Raw genomic sequence first — 17,224 nt, 5'->3', positions numbered from 1 at the left:
GCTGACCCATGTAGTCCATTCCCCTGCCCCGCCCAGCACCGCATTCAAATCCTCTTAAGTACATCCTCCTCCTCATCAAGTTATCCACCTTTTCGTGCAGAGCCAGGAAACCAAATTTCCGCCTCTTTCAACCTCTTTCCTGCAATTTAAGTCTTTTAATATCCAGCTCTGTTCTCAATTAACGATAGCATGCCAGTGACTTTTTCTTTCTTTCTCATTAATACTTCCTCTTCCAGGCCTTCTTTAAATTGTTTTTCTTTCTTCAGCTGATTCCGTATGTGTCTCCCAGGACCCATTTCCCAGCCCTTCCAATCGTGGCCGGCTCCTTTCTGGAGGCGCTGACCCCCTCAAACAAGTTCCCTGAACGCCGGGTGTCACCAGCCTGTTCTTTGTGGGAAATCGGAAGGTGGCTGATGCCTCTTAGGTCATGTGCAGAGAGGACTCGGATAAATGTTCCTGCCTTTGGAAGGTCAGACAAAAGAAGAAAAGGGCAGGGAGGGGCTGAGCTCCTGGGAGACCAGACAGGAAGCAGTAAAGTGAAGTGCCTTTGCCTGTAGGAGCAGGAGAGGATGCGGGAGGAACTCAGTGATGCTAATTTTGGCTCTTTCATTAGCTTTCATCACAAACTCAGGAAAAGTCACCCAGCCCAATGGTCCCAATTTCCTCCAGTCAATGGGGACAGGGTTACCCTTTGCCCTACAGGGGACTTTAAAGACTGGGATACAAAATAAATAACAATGAGCACTCTTTAAGAAATAAAAACAAGCCAGTGTCCTTGTTCACTGAGCAACATTTACTTCAACAGGAGCCTTGACAATTATTCCCTCCCTTGGTATTTCTATGCATTTTGTTGGTCAAATGGATAGTACCTCTGTTTTGAAAAGCTAAACAGTCTTTTAAGCAAGTCGTGCTTCCAGAACAGCTCACTGATATAAACCAGGCCGAAAATCCATTTCTTTGATTTGGTGATTCAGGGACCCTCACTTCCACAAGCGAAACTAGCAATTTAATACTCAACAAAGAGCTCCTTCATGACAAAGAGGAAATTTAAGTGCTGTTGTGCCCATATTAAAGCTAGAAATATTCAGTAGCAGAAATCTTTGGAAACTGGAAACAAACTCTTTTTAAAAATTAAATAATTATTGATCTCAGAGAGGAAGGGAGAGGGAGAGAAAAATAGAAACATCAATGATGAGAGGGAATCATTGATCAGCTGCCTCCTGCACGTCCCCTACTGGGGATCAAACCCACAACCTGGGCATGTGCCCTTGACCAGAACTGAACCTGGGACCCTTCAGTCCGCAGCTGATGCTCTATCCACTGAGCCAAACCGGCTAGGGCCAAACTCATTTTTACTAAAGAGATCTCATGGAGAAGCAGTATAAAATTCTAGTGCCTATTTCTTCCAGTTTTTAAAAACTTGTGCTCAAAGTGATCCCAGGCCTCTGAAAGCTAAGCCTCATCACCATCTAATGTTTTCCTGCAAAAAAACAAAAAAAAATGTTTTAAAATGTTACAACAGGTACATTTCCTCTACAATGTGATAGAATCCATTGCTCTTAACATTCATACTTGACCCTTTAAAAATTGCCCATATTCTGCATTTCCAAGACACTTCACTTCTACCAATTAATATCACAGCTGGGAAAGTGACTTTTATGCTTTTCTCCAGGCAAGCAAGCTAAGAGTTTAAGTGATTTACCCTTTCGGAGAGAGGAGGCCAGGGACGGAATTCCAGGATTTGAGCCTGTACGACGACTATTAAGGCAGTTTTTGAGGAACTTAAATACTTAGCTGGCGATGTTCAACTGCCTTTGAAGAAACAGCTGTTGGCCGAAATGGAGGCCCCCGGGAACTCCATGGATTTTAAGGGTCCGGAAGATCTACATGAGGTGGGTTGACTTCTCTCCCAGGAGGCGCCATATGAAAGGCAAGTGGGCCAGTGATAATGATAAGCTGGCATTTCTTGGAGCAGTGACAACATGCACAGGAACTTACTGGTATGATCTTATTATCTCTCCGATATGTTGGCTTGTGTATCTTATTATTTCTATTTTACAAATTAAAAAATAAAAACCTCAGAGAGATGTCATAACTTGTCTAAGGTCAAAGGCTAAAATTTGAACCAAGAATCTGAAGTTAAAAACTCAAGCTCTAACCAATATCCTCCCAATGTTAACCCTGTAATTAAATCTGCAGAAGTCATTCACCTTCTAAAACCAAATAGTCACACCCACTCTGCTTCATTTACAGGATGTCAGTCATAATGACTTATTTAAGCTTGAAAGCCTGGTAGACTAACCTTACTGACTTCCAAGTTCACATTATTAAACCTAGACATGCTACATCATTATTTCTAGTTCTCAGTGGTAAACTGCATCGTAGAACAGAATAAACAGTTTGGAGATAAAGTGAATGACAAGGGCATTGATTAATTAGAAGAACTGATAGCAAGCCCTGGCCCATGTTGTTCAGTGGTTGGAGCATCAGTCCACGCACCAAAGGGTCTCGGGTTCCATTCTCTGTCCAGGGCATGCACTTGGGTTGCAGATTTGATCCACGCCCTGATCTGGGTGGGTGCTGGAGGCAACCAATGGATGTGTCTCTCTCACATCAATGTTTCTCTCTCTTTTCCTCTCTCTCCCTCTTCTCTTTCTCTCCCTCCCTCTCTTCCATTCTCTAAAAAAGCAATCGAAAAAAAAAAAATCCTCAGGTGAGGAGTAACAACAGAAAAAAAAAAAATTAAGAGTATTGATAACTCTCACCGAAAGCAACAAGCTAAATTCAAGGCATACCTGTATATCTTTATCAATTTCTACATCTTATCTATCGATTTTTTCTTTGTTAATCCTCACCTGAGGGTATTTTTTCCATTGATTTTTAGAGAGAGTAAAAGGGAAGGAGAAGGGGGGAGAGAGAGAGAGAGAGGAGAGAGAGAAACATCAACGTGAAAGAGACACATCGATTGGTTGCTTCCTGCACATGCTCCATAGGGGCTGGAATTCAAACCTGCAACCCAAGTACCTGACAGGGACACGAACCTGAGACCCTTTGGTGCATGGGTTGATGATACAACCACTGAGCAACACAAGCCAAGGCTCAATCTATTTAAAACAATTCAGTATAATTGCTTTCTTTGCAGTAAGAGGAAAAGGTAAAAAGTTATCCAGGGCATTGTGTGCTTGATTGTAAATTCGTTTTATTTAAGTGCAGGCAATTCCAATTTCCTCCATTATACAATTTTTTTTCTACTCCATTTCTCAGAGATTTTGCTTTAAGCCTTAACAAATTACTAACATTATCTTAAGATATATGTATCTATTAGTATGTAAGCTTATCAGTAACACTAAGGTAGTAGCAGAGCTTTCTGTGAATATTTTTGTCTATTTGATATTTAAATATGAAAGTCTGATCTTTCAACCCTCAGCTGAAGTGTTACTCTAGCATTCAGACCTTGGTTATCTTTTCCCTACTTTTGCTCACAGCATCTTGAAACCATCAGGGCTTTCTGTTTGTTATTTGTTTTTAATCCTCACCTGAGGATATTTTTTCCATTGACTTTTTTAGAGAGAGTGGAAAGGAGGGAGGAGGGAGAGAGAGAGAAAAATATCCACGTGAGAGAGACACCTTGATTGGTTGCCTTCCCCCGGGGTCCCCACCGGGACTGGAGGTACTGGAGGTATGTGCCTTTGACTGAGAATCGAACCCGTGACCCTTTGGTCTGTGGGCCAGTGCTCTGACCCCTGAGAAAAACGGCTAGAACAAGGGTTTGTTTTGTTTTTTGTTTGTTTTTTATAAAAAACTTACTTTGTAAAATGATGACCTTTGGTTGAATTAGGCCCACTGACATTTTTTCTTGTAGTGTTTTGCTAACATTTGGACTCATTACTAACTTTAAAATTCTGGGAATTTTAAACATGTACATATTTCTACCTTCTCTTGAAAAATCAGAAGGTCTGGATACACTGAGTCCATAGTCTCTGACACAGCTTGATAGTGAATGCCTTCTTCCGACAGGTTAAGTACCCGCCTCGAGTCCCCACTACTCCATAGTCTCACATCTGGCAACTCCCTTCAGTTCACTTAGGTTTATTGTTGACTGGTCATCTCCTCCATCCTGCGTCACCCCTCCCCCATCTCATTTGCTTTGTTCAGAGCTATATTCCTAACATCTATAGCAAAGCCTGGTACTTAGTAAGTGCTTGATAAACACATGGTGGGGCAAAAGTAGGTTTACAGTTTTTCATATGGAAAATCTATATCTATAAAAGGCTAAGTGACCGACCGTACGTATGTCCGACTGACCAATCTGCCAGTACATATGATGCACACTGTCAATTTAAAAATAAACATTAATTCGTGCATGCACAATACATATAAAGCTCTTACTGGTGCCAATCACACGCATGTGTGTCGATCTGTCATCGTTGATCGTGAATTTGGTTGTTTTGTTGACATTCTGAAGCTGAAAGAAAGCGGCGTCATGGACAGAATATGTCTGAAGACCAACATACCTCTAAAGCTGAAAAAAATAAAGTAAAATAAAAAATAAATTAAAAAAAATAAATAAAAATAAAATAAAGCTGAAAGAAGCCAGCATCATCGACAGAATGTATCTGAAGACGAACTAAGGGCGAATAGCGATATTAAAATATTTATTCTAATTAACTTCCTTTCAATGTGCATGAATCCATGCACCAGGCCACTAGTAATACGAAATAAAGAATAATATAAGAATAAACTAATAAAATATATTTAAAAAAAAAAAAAGAATAAACTCTCTGTTTCCCGTACTCACAACTGTAAACCTACTTTTGCCCCACCCTGTACTTATTGTAAGAATATGGAGAGGATAGAACAAATTCCATTTGACTTGCAAAGATGAGGATCAAGGAAGTGCCTTATGGAGGTTTTAAATACCCACAAATTATTTGCACTTCTTTTAAAAAAATATGTATACATATATATTATTGATTTCAGAGAGGAAGGGAGAGGAAGACAGAGATAGAAACATCAATGATGAGAGAGAGTCATTGATCTGATGCCTCCTGCACACCCCCTACTGGGGAGTGAGCCTGCAACTTGGGCATGCACCCTTGACTAGAATCGAACCCAGGACCTTTCAGTCTGCAGGCCCACCCTCTATCCACTGAGCCAAACCAGCCAGGATTGCACTTCTTTTTATAAAAGGTGGAAACTAATTCTCCTCTGCTTTCCGTGTGGGACAGACTTAGACACTCACTTCTAATGAATAGAGTGTGGCAGTGAAAGTTTGTGCGATTCCTGAGTGCAGATCATAAAAGATACAGCCACTTTCACCTTGCTGTCTTGTGGCTCATCACTCTGGGGAAGCCAGCCTCAGTATCCTGAGGGCACCAAAGCAAGCAGCCATACGGCGAGAGTCACAGGGTAATGAGCTGAAGCCCCCTGCCACCAGCCAGCACCATCCTGCCCTGTGAGTGAGCCACCTGGGAAGTGGACCCACCAGCCCAGTCAACCCTTCAAGTGACTGCAGCTCTGACAGCTTGACTCCTAAGAAGCTCTGAGCCAGAACCTCCCAGCGAAGCCACCCCTGAATTCCTGAGACAGGGAAACTGTGAGATAATAAAGGCTTATTTCTTAAGCCACTTGGTTATACAGCAATAGATCTAACACCTGCCTCACGTGAGCCTCAGCAAACGTGCTTGTTCACAACCCCTGTGATCTTTCCCGTTGTCATTGAGAACCCCATGATGGGCTAGGTGAGGACTCCAGGCCCCCTTCCTGGCGATATTATTGAATGAAGAAACAAAAGCCAGTCTCAGATCTACTTCGGCCCTGAAAACAAGCAGATGTCAAACTGCCACACACCCCGTCTTTGACCTCAGTGAAAGCCCCGCTCTTTGTCAGGTCAGCCCCTTCGATGGCATTTTGCAGGAAAGGTTTACGCCAAGACAAATGTGACCATGCTGTGACAGCAGGACCTACTGCCTTCTCCTCGGATCGGATGAAAGAAGGCTCATAGAACCGAGCCGAGTGGTGACCTTTAGGTGTCTGTCACTCAGGAGGCGTTGGGCTGCTGGCTCACTAGGTAATTACACCTCACCCATGCCACAGGGAAGGTGCCTGAACAAAATTTCCTGCCAACTTCACATCATTTCACTTGAGAACGTCTTTTTTAACATCTCTGATGCTAATTAATAAAACTTCTGCTGCCGGAGGCAGATGGGGATATTTGAAGCTCTTGGGGCAGGGGCTTCTCTGGTGTGTTGGTTCCTGATTAAGAGCCGTGAGATGCTGCTCTAGCTGGTTTGGCTCAGTAGACAGCATGTTAGCCTGTGGACTGAAGGGTCCCAGGCTCAATTCTGGTCAAGGGCACATGCCCAGGTTGGGGGGGGGGTATCAATCTCCAATAGGGGGTGTGCAGGAAGCAGCCAATCAATGATTCTCTTTCTCATCATTGATGTTTGTGTGCAGGAGGCAGCTGATAGATGTATCTCTCTCATCGATGTTTCTAACTCTCTATCCCTCTCCTTCCTCTCTCTCTATATACTAAAAAAAAAAAAAAAAAAGAGAGAGAGCCTTCAGATGCTGACTGAGCATGGATTCTTGTTTAAGGTACTTTGAGTGTTAATGCACCATACCTAAGGTGGGGCACATGCACGACACAGGTATCTTAATGTCTCCTCTGATGTATTATGAAACAAGTTATAGACAATATGAAAACAGGGCTGTTATGAGGGAAATGACCTGGATGCAATGATAGCCTCCAGAATAACTACCAGTCAAACTCAGAGATTACTTAACCAAAAAGCTCACACACCAAGTAAGGTGTTCAAATCATACAGGTTATTGAAAAGATTTAAAACACACAGTGCAAAGCAAGCAGGAAGGGATGATAGGTTAATACACTTAACATAGAGAACCAATGGGTGAAATGCCCACAGTGTTTGAATTCTGAGGCTGTTTACATTTCCCGCCCCCTCTTTCACACACACACACACACACACACACACACACACACGCACACGCACACGCACACGCACACACACACATATCAGTCTTCCTGGTGATGGTATGTCTATGAAAACCAAAAATGAGGTTTGAACAAGGTACTAAAGATGGTACCGGGGACCAACACACACACTTGCTCTACTGAGACACCTACCAGTACCCCTGGGTCAACACTGGAGCTTGCCAAACGCCAGATGAACAGCCATTGGTGTTTTTTGGGCAGAAACCCTGGAACCAGGATGTGTGTCACCAATAGGAGCCAATTTAAGACCTCATGGATTGACTATTGCATGACTCATATACTTGGAGGTAACCATTGCATTAATGTCATTTCCTACACAACATCCTTAAGAGGAAAAATCTTGGCCTTAATACATGTAGCAGGTCTCTGCGCCTCTTGGTTTCCCATCGTTCCTACCTATGCTTGGCACATGCATTCCCCTGCTTAGTTTATCTGTGTCTTATGTATCTCACAAGCTACCTGCTTCTATGTTTGGTTTCATCCCTTCTATTTGCCTTTCTTATTTGCCTTGCAGAGTCGAATAATCTTAAATAACATAGCAAACACACACTACAAGAGGTTATCATAGAATTAAGAGATTTTGAAAAAAATGTTGATTTTAGAAATGATGATGGGACCTATTATACAAAATTCATTTAGCTCATCTATCTTTGGAAATGGCCAAGGGGAAAACCTTTTTGCTGGTTGTTTTATTTATCTAGGGATTTTACCTATAAAAAGAGAGGGCTCTGAGGAAAGCAGAGATTGCAGAATTAAATTCTAAGTGGGTTTGTGCAAATGGAAATTAGAGACTGGCTAATTCAATTAATTTCTATTCATGCCATCAGTGAAACAGGAACTCCAAGCATCTGATCACATTCAAGGAATCAAGTGAAGCAGGACTCAGGAAACCAAATGGCTTTCCCACGACTCCAGCTCACGCAACAAGAATATTCTTGGTAGAGTTGTGTTGGTCAGCTCAGCACCAAGAGCTCTGTACTAGTATGGCTCATTTATGAGACTGTATCTGCCATAGAACACATTCCACAAGGGGGAGCCGATATGCCTAAGTGAGTGAGTTATTTCACTTCATAAATCACTCTGCTGGTAATTCACGTGTTTTTCTTGAAACCTGGAGTTTTTCTGCCACCTCTGACGATTCTGAATTGAATATAAAAACAGTCTCCCTTGGAGTGAAAGTGAACAGTAAGAGTGGAAAGAAGTTATAAAGAAGTTTGATTAATATGGAATCTCATAAATGGGTTCTCATGAGATTCAACTGAGCAGTTCATTCTGCACATTTCTGGCCTCACCCCAGACCTAACCTATTGAATTAAAATATCAGGAACCGGGGTCCAGGAATCTGCATTTTAAATAACTGCCACAAAAGTTTCTTTGGCACAGATTTATGATCAACAGAACTAAGGAATTATTTTAACAACACTCACAAGACCGGAGCAGTCTTGCTGGATTTGTGTAGAAATTCAATCCTTCCTTGTAAGTTTGCCATTAAAACCACAATGGGTATACTGAAGTGCATTGAATATTTTTCCATTTTTGTTAATAAGGATAATAAGACAGTGGGACAATTTAAAAAACTGATCAGGTGACACCAGCAGAAAATTTGTGATATTTGAGTATATTTGGACTTTGATAACTCTTCTTGGTTGAGTTTAAATAGCAGAAGAAGCTGGAAGCTAATTCCTTTAGAGCAGGATTGTCTCCTCTTAGCTCAAAGACTAATGATTTTTAAAAGGCCTGAGGTATCATTTCTGAATTGAGGTTGGATTTACTTAAATGCCAATTTCAAGCTTAGACTCCTCATCTCTTTAGCTCCCATTTGCCTCATTCACACTTAATTCTTCACCAAGTTATTCACCTGTTTGGGCATTGGAATCCTTGTCTATAAAATGGGAATAAATAACAGAGCAGTCCAACTACTGTTTCATGAAGATGATCACTAGCAACTAAAACATGGTTCCTCATCTGCAGTCCTTTTTTTTTTCTTTTTTCTCATCTGCAGTCTTGAATTTCCTTCTTACGTTGTAGCCCAGGCATGTCTAACTCAAAGGATAACACGGGCCAAATAAACAAGGTTTAAGTTTATGTGCGCCACAAAAAAAATTAAAAGCTTCAATTTCCATAGAAACGAAGGTTTATTTCAAAAATGATAGTATAAAAAAAAGAAAAGAGCAATGAAAGCAACACGATTATAGTAGTCAGGCATTAGTGAACATTGTAGTTCATTATTAATAATTATGTATAACAGGATATTGTAAAAATTATGAAATTTTTATTAAAACATTTCTTACATTGCCCTAACCGGTTTGGCTCAGTGGACAGAGCGTCAGCCTGCGGACTAAAGGGTCCCAGGTTCGATTCCGGTCAAGGGCATGTACCTTGGTTGCGGGCACATCCCCAGTAGGGAGTGCGCAGGAGGCAGCTGAATCAATGTTTCTAACTCTCTATACCTCTACCTGTCTCTCTGTAAAGTATCAATAAAATGTATTTTAAAAATAACATTTCTTACATGTTATTATATTGGCTGGGCCACAAAAATATTGGCTGTGGGCCACATGTGCGGCCAGTGGACCTTGAGTTTGACATGCTTGTTATAGCCACTAAGGGTGCAACTCATTCTCACTAATGACTGGAAGATTGTTTTTTAGAGAATATCCATTTGCCTCGAGGGGTAATATGCATCCCAGCAATTGCCACTCAGGCAGCACCTATTTGAATGGCTCTCCAAACATTAAAATAAGAACTGCTTGAAGGGCAGGTTTTTCAAACTATTAGGCTTAGCAGAATCACCCAAGGCATTTTTTAAAAACAAACAAACAAATTTTAGATCTATTTTTAGATAATCCAATCTAGTATGTCTAGGAAGAGAGGATGCAGGCATCAGAATTTTAAATAAGATTCCTCCGGGGAACCATAAAAAGGGGCTAGGCTGGGGGTGTTGCCCTAGGACACTGTTGTCCTTATTAATTACATCACTGATTTCTGTGCTGGCTGGGTAGCTCAGGTGGTTTGAGCATGAGTCCCTATACACCAGGGTTGTTGGTTTGATCCTGGGTCAGGGCACATACAATGAGTGAGTGGAACAACAAATTAATGTTTCCTTCTCTCTCTCCCTGCCTCTCTAAAGTCAATAAAATGCTGTAATTTTTTTTTAACTTACCCGATTTACTGGTAAAAATATCCAGTTGTTTTCTCCTCCTGAGATCAACCGACTTGAGTGGGATTGAGCAACCCGGGGGCTGACTTTATTTGACTTTGACCCCTACTGAGATGACCCCCTTCTCAGCTGTGAAAATGCGGCTAAGGTGAGGAGGTTGAGCTAGGAGTAGGCATTTAGTAATAGCAGTGCAAAGGATTTTAATAAGTGTGTTTGGACATTCCTTGCAGTTTCTCAGAGAATATGTTCTAAAGGAGCACTTCCTCCCGCTTCCGATTTGGCCAGCCAGGCTGGTGTGCCAATGCGACGAGCATTCCAGAATTAACCCACATGAAGGGCAGTTAGGATGGGCTGAGTGAGTCCTTTTCACCCACTGTGCTTGTTGTCACCCTCACTGTGCCAGCTCACTGCTTGAGATTAATAATGAGATTAATAATGGCCTGTTGGTAAACTACATTCTTGACCTTTGCTTGTGTTCTTTGATGTTAGATGACCTTGGTGAAGCCATTCGGGGAGCCACACATGCCTTCTGCAGCACATCCAGACTTATTTGGCAGGTGGCAGCTCTGGGCACCGTTCCCACCGACGCTCATTCTCGAACTTGGTCTCAGACACTCCACGTTGCCTGCTGGGCAGTGTGAAGGACACGCTGACCTTTTCCAAACTGAGAGAGGGTGGCGACAGAAAGAACACTTGGGTGCGGGCAGACCCGGGCCCCAGCGGCTCTCCTGTGATCTGGTGTGTGTGTTGGGGGGTGGTTTCCGAGTCTCACAGCCTCCTCCCCTGTGACAGAGGGGACGTGGGGCTCCCCTCACAGGGGTCTGAAGAGTGAGTAAGGTGAGTAGGCAGAGAGCACGTGGAGGGATGCCTTGCAGTGGAAAACACTAACTAACGTTTCAGTTGTTCTTACTAGTACCAATTGTATCAATTCTTAGATACACATAGTTTTTCGCATTTTAACCTTTTAGAAATGAGGATGTGTGGTACAATTGGCGGCCTGTTACAGTTTAATTGACAGTACTTTTTCTTGGTGGCACATTAAAAGGTGGCTTGTTGTACAGTTGATGTTGTTTTAGGTTGGAGGGGAAACTGCGTGGCCATTGTCGTCAGAATACTGCTTGGATTATTTTCCCAGGGGCCACGTGTATTCTCTGATGGAACCATTTAAGCAATGTGTAGGTAATTTTTTTCCACCTTTTGGAATGATGGCTGGCCAACGGACTTTTTCTTTGACCTAACGGGGAAGTCTGCAAAATGACCCAGAATCCCTAATTCTCAGTGCCTCTCTCAAGAGAATGCTTTCCACACACCGAAGTGCTAAAGTTTCTATCTCAAAAAAGCAGACTGCTCCTTCTGCCCGCAGGGACCTGATTCCAAAGTCTTTCTTGGGTTTCAGGACTATAGCATCCCACCTGTTCCTTTGTTCGCTCCAGCGAGAGGCCAATAAATGAGTAAGAGCCAGTTGTTCCGGAGCCCCGTGGCGAAGGAGGAAGTAGGTAATTGACTGTGGCGCAGATTGATCACTGTGCAGTGCCACTTCTGTGCTCACCTGGAAACTCCGCGGGCCCCCAGGCCTGAGCACTGCCAGTCCCGTCTGGAATGTGCTCTTCCTTGAGTTAACCATGTTGGCATTCTTGGTCCTGTAGTTAGTAAGAGTCTACCTTTTCTAAGCACCTACTAATCTCATCCCCATTTACATAGTATCACCAAGCATCTACGTGATTTCATTTAACTCTCCCAATAGCTGCATAAGACAGGATGTATTGTAGTGAACATTATATGGAGCAGCCCTAGAGATCTGAGTTCAAATCCTGGCCTCCCCACTTACTAGCTGTGTAGCTTTGGGTAAATTATTTAACTTGTTTGGGTCTCAGATTCCTATCTTTATTTTTATTTCTTAAATATATTTTTATTGATTTCAGAGAGAGGAAGGGAGGGAGAGAGAGAGAGGGAGAGAGAGAGAGAGAGAGAGAAATCAATGATGAGAGAGAATCATTGATCAGCTTTCTCCTGTATACCCCACACTGGGGGATTGAGCCCACAACCCATGCATGTGCCCTGACCAGAAATAGAACCACGACCGCCTAGTTTATAGGTCAACAGTCAACCACTGAGCCACGCTGGCTGGGCTCAGATTCCTATCTTTAAAACAGAGGTAAAAATAATACCTGCCTCTGAGAATTGCCATGAGGATTAAATGTCGTTATTCCTGAGCGCTTCTAAGCACCGTGCTGGCACACTGTCCACACTCACTGAAGATTTTCAAAACTACCACAGTTTCCCCAGCACCCTGCATGCTGCTTGGCACATAGTAGGTGCTTAATAAAAGAGAGAGGGAGAGAAAGAGAGAGAGAGAGAGAGAGAGAGAGAGGCAATGCATCCGTTGATCGCTGAGAATGAAGTATCTCCTCTTAAGCTTTAAGCCTGTGCTGGGAACTGCAGAGGCCCAGGCGAACAATAATAACACTTGGTATTTATGCAGTAGTTTATAGCTTACAAAGCACATTCATATGTTTTCCTTTAAACCTCCCAACAAACCCAAGGCAGAAAGGGTATTCTTATTACTATCTCCTGAGGAATCTGAGGCCCAGAGAGGGCAGAGAACAGAGGAGACCCAAGTGCCCCCACAAATCAAGGAGAATGGTGACGGAGCAGAGGTGGTGGTGGGTTTGGCAATAGGGAGGTGACCTTCCAGAGAGCACGCTCATCGGTGTGGTGGGGAGAGAGGCTCCCACACCTTGGGGACTGCGGAAGGGAAGGAGAGAGAGGAAAGACGGATCAATGTCTTGGCGGCAAAGTAAAGCAGAGAAGTGAGATGGAAGCAGGAGCGAGTAGTGGCTTTTTCAGAATATTGGTGACCTGTGTATGGTTATCCCTGGGAAATGCCTGGTTCAGGCTCATTTGTGGCGACTCAAACTGAAAAAGGGATAACTCATGGCAGCTGAAGACTCACTTTGAAAAATGATTCTCTGTTTTGCAAAAGAATTCTCAACAGACTGGAAAAAAAGTCGAAGTGGTCAGTAAACACAGAAAAACGCAGGCCACCTCCCTTATAACAAAACAAGTACTAGCTAAAGTAAGACCAAGATACCATTTCTCACCAATGAAATGAAGCAGTTTGATAATATGAAGAAGAGGCGAGGACGTGGGAACATAGTAGGAGTTAGTATTCTTGTTGATTTTGAGAATATTTACTAAATTGATGATGCAAATACTCTTCCACTCATAAATTTCACTAGGAAATTATTCAATAGATATACTTGTATATACATATGCAAAGATGTTCATTGGAGCTTTGGGGTGTGTGTGGGTGATGGTGGAAAATCACCTAATTTCCATAAGTAGTGGGACAGACCTGTAGACCATAGATATGTACATCCACTCAGCAACTGCAAGAGAAAGGGGGCTCTCTGTCTCCTGGCACTGAGTGGAGTCCATCATGTATTCGTGAGTGAAGAAACGAAAGGCAACTAAAATCATGCTGCAATATACAACAAAAACGGCTGGGAGACAAGGGAGGATTAAATTGGAGTGGGATGACTTTTAACTTTCATGTTATTTTCCTCTCTGCTATGTGCGGACGTATTTTAAACCATGAGCATGTATTTCTCATAGCATTTAAAATAAAATACTGATTTGAAAAATGCCCTACAAGATCCCTTGAAATCTCTAGGTCTCCTAGTACACTTTTAAAAATTCCATTTATAAAAATTTGATTTATTCACTCTTTTTCTAGAACACATTTACTGCATTAAGATACACCAATACAGTTAAATGACCCATCACCAATGAGTTTCTATAAAGACTTCCTTCTCCACTGGCCATTTCCTCTTCTATGGAGACTAAAATTGCCAGGGAGATAGAATCTCCCAACCCAAGTGATTAGAGACCTTTCAACACCCTCAGTGCAATCAGGCTTGTTTGAAATGGGTCTGATTACAAAAGATCGTCGAGGACTCTGTCCCATTCTGGCTTAGCAGATGGAGTCTCCCAAATCTGGTTGATCATTATGAGCTCTGGCTCCTCTCTCCTCTCTCTCCTCCTCTGTCTCTCTCTCTCTCTCTCTCTCTCTCTCTCTCTCTCCCCCTAATACAGAGTCTTACATTACTCCTCCCAATTCTAACCCAATAAGTCAAGATTGGTGCCCTGAGTCATTTTGTTTTAATTCTCAAGAGCCTTGTTAGGAACTCCTCCTGTCTTGTGCTGTTTGGAAATTATCTCTTTTCTTCTTAGAAATTATTATGCAATGGTACAAGTCATTTTCTCTAGAACAGGAGTGTCCCTATTTATTGGCTCAGCAACTGAGAACATGTTTACTGTTGCCAGAAGTCTACTGATATGCAGAGGGAATGAGCAAGGGAGCACAGGGTTCCTTAAGCTTCCCCAAGAGAGAGCGTCAGCCACAAAGAACACCTTCTAAAAGATCACAGCTATGACATCTGTTGAGCTAAGACTGAAGGAGGCAGGACTGGTGAGAGCTATGAAAGCAGCACTTTCCAACAATCAAAAGGCACACAGAGCTTGTCAAGGAAGTCCAGGTAAAAGGAAGAGCCATTGCTGGAATAATTTCCCCTAATGTCTACCTTTGTCAAAGCCTTGCCTGTAGGTCACTTAATAGAGGTGGACATCAGTCTGGGAAGAAACTCAGTTTGGTCTTGAATGTAGATATCTTCTCCCCACCTCACTCCCTCCCCAACACTATCTAAAATATTATCCAGAGGTTGGTCCAAACTGGGCTTGGCATTAAGATAACTGCCTATCAAACCTTTGATAGTTCCCTACCCTCACCACCACCCCCCATGGAAATTTAATCTGCTTTTCTCTGGCTCACACTCATTCAAAACAATTGTGTTGCCCTGCCTATTTCTCTGAAGTAACCTCTCACTGCCCTTACTGCTTTTGCACCATTAGCTCTGACCTGAACTAGCTCCTTGAATGCTCCAAGCTGCTCCATACTCTGTGCCTTACTTACCATGCTGCTGCTCCTTTGGTTAATTCCTAACCCTCAACTCCAAAGGCAGCCTAAAGGGAGGTCTTTTCTGACCCATCACTAGGTGTTTTTTGTTGTTGTTTTTTTACTTTTTAAGAAATTTTAATTGATTTTTAGAGAGAGAGAAAAGGAGAGAGAGAAACATGGATTTGTTGTTCCACTTATTTATGCAATCATTAGTTGATTCTCATATGTGCCCTGACTGGGGATTGAGCCTGCAACCTTGGTGTATGGAATGATGCTCTAACCCACTGAGCTACCAGGCCAGGGCCTGACCGGCACTAGGTTAGGTCTTCTTGGAACACACCTGTATTTTTTTTTATACCTCTCTGATCTCATCTTCAGGAATTAACATTTTACTCTCTAAAATTCTATTCATTTATTTATATTTGCATGGAATATCACTGGACAATGTAATAGAAATTAATAACACTTGCTTGGGCAGTAGAATGGCTGGGAGACAGGAGTGGAAGGAAGATGCTTCATTGTATATACACTTTTTGTTCCTTTTGAACTTTGGTACTATGTACATTAATACCTATTTCAATCAATACAATTCAAATTTAAAAACAACAAAAAAATCTCAGCTGCAGAAGAAATCCTACACTCTTCTCAGATTAACATCTTGTAGGCATATTTTCAAATCTGTCTTTTTAAAAAAAAACTCTATAATTTTAATTTCACAAATAATATGTAAATTATCTTCATTATAAATGCCAATGCAAATTAGTCTTTCTGCTACCAGGCTTCTCTAACATGATACTCATGTAATTTCCATCCTGCTCTTGAATGTGTTTTAAGTTGAGTGTTAAAAAAAAAAAAATTCTGGTGTATATTCCAAACCTGAAGAGTGTCAATTGTTTTAAAAGTGTGGACTTGAGCTGTTTTTAAATGAATAATGTTGGGTTTTGCTGAAAGGGCTCTTTAGAGTGACCAGCTGTCCAGTTTCCCCAGAACTGAAGAGGTCTCCGGGATGCTGGACTTTCAAGGTTAAAACCAGGGAAGTCCCATACAAACAGGCCCTGCCCAACCGATTAGACTGAACCCTAACCAAAGAGAAGGGATGTTTGAGGTACCACGCAAGGTTCTGGGGCATGGCAACTGATCACCAGCCGGGCTTTATAGCTCTTTCCTCATCTTTCCAGAGCACTGTTCATCAATTCTCTGACATTTTAAGTTCTACTTTAAATTTCTTAATGAAATAAATGGCATAAAGAAAGAATTTCTATGACATTTGATGCCGTTATGTTCTAACTGAAGCTGGGAGATTTATCACCTTAAATGGTGCATGTAAAGTAAATCTTATTTTTAACTTTAGACCCAAAAAGAAAATATACCATTCTGACATTTTTTTCTGAAACATTCAAAGACTTATTAAATCAAGAACCACAGAATACAATTGGATAGTATGGTAGAAATAGTAATTCAAAAGTAAATTAGCAGATTATAATAATGAGTTTGTGAGAGAGGCAGAAAGACCTATAAGAAGGCCTCAAGCTGAGAAAAAGTGAAGAAGGTTTATTCCAGTTAGAAGTAGGTACAGAGAGCTCACTGCATTTTCAGCCTAAAATGGAAATGCATACTGAAATAGGCTGTTCTGGACTTCATTAACCAGTAATCTATGTACATAAGAATGACAATGAGCAAATAAATGTGGTGAAGCAAAATAAACAAGTTTTTCAAAATAAATGTCTTTTAACTGAGTTAAAGAATTACATGTGTCCTTATCCCCCCCCCCATTAACCCCCATCCTCCCCCCCCAGCACACTTATTCTTTACCCATTAGTGCAGTGGTTCTCAATCTTCTGCCCCTTTAAATACAGTTCCTCATGTTGTGATCCAACCATAAAATTATTTTCGTTGCTACTTCATAACTGTAATGTTGCTACTGTTATGAATCATAATGTAAATATCTGATATGCAGGATGGTCTTAGGCGACCCCTTTGAAAGGGTCATTCGACCGCAAAAGGGGTCGCGACCCACAGGTTGAGAACCGCTGCATTAGTGGCACCAACAGATACACACTACAGACAAGTTGATAGACACACATACGGATGGCTT

The sequence above is a fragment of the Myotis davidii genome, unplaced genomic scaffold (genome assembly GCF_000327345.1).
Source record: "Myotis davidii unplaced genomic scaffold, ASM32734v1 scaffold189, whole genome shotgun sequence".
NCBI lineage: Eukaryota > Metazoa > Chordata > Mammalia > Chiroptera > Vespertilionidae > Myotis > Myotis davidii.
The sequence above is the reverse complement of the archived record's forward strand: the minus strand, read 5'-3'. Positions refer to the sequence as shown.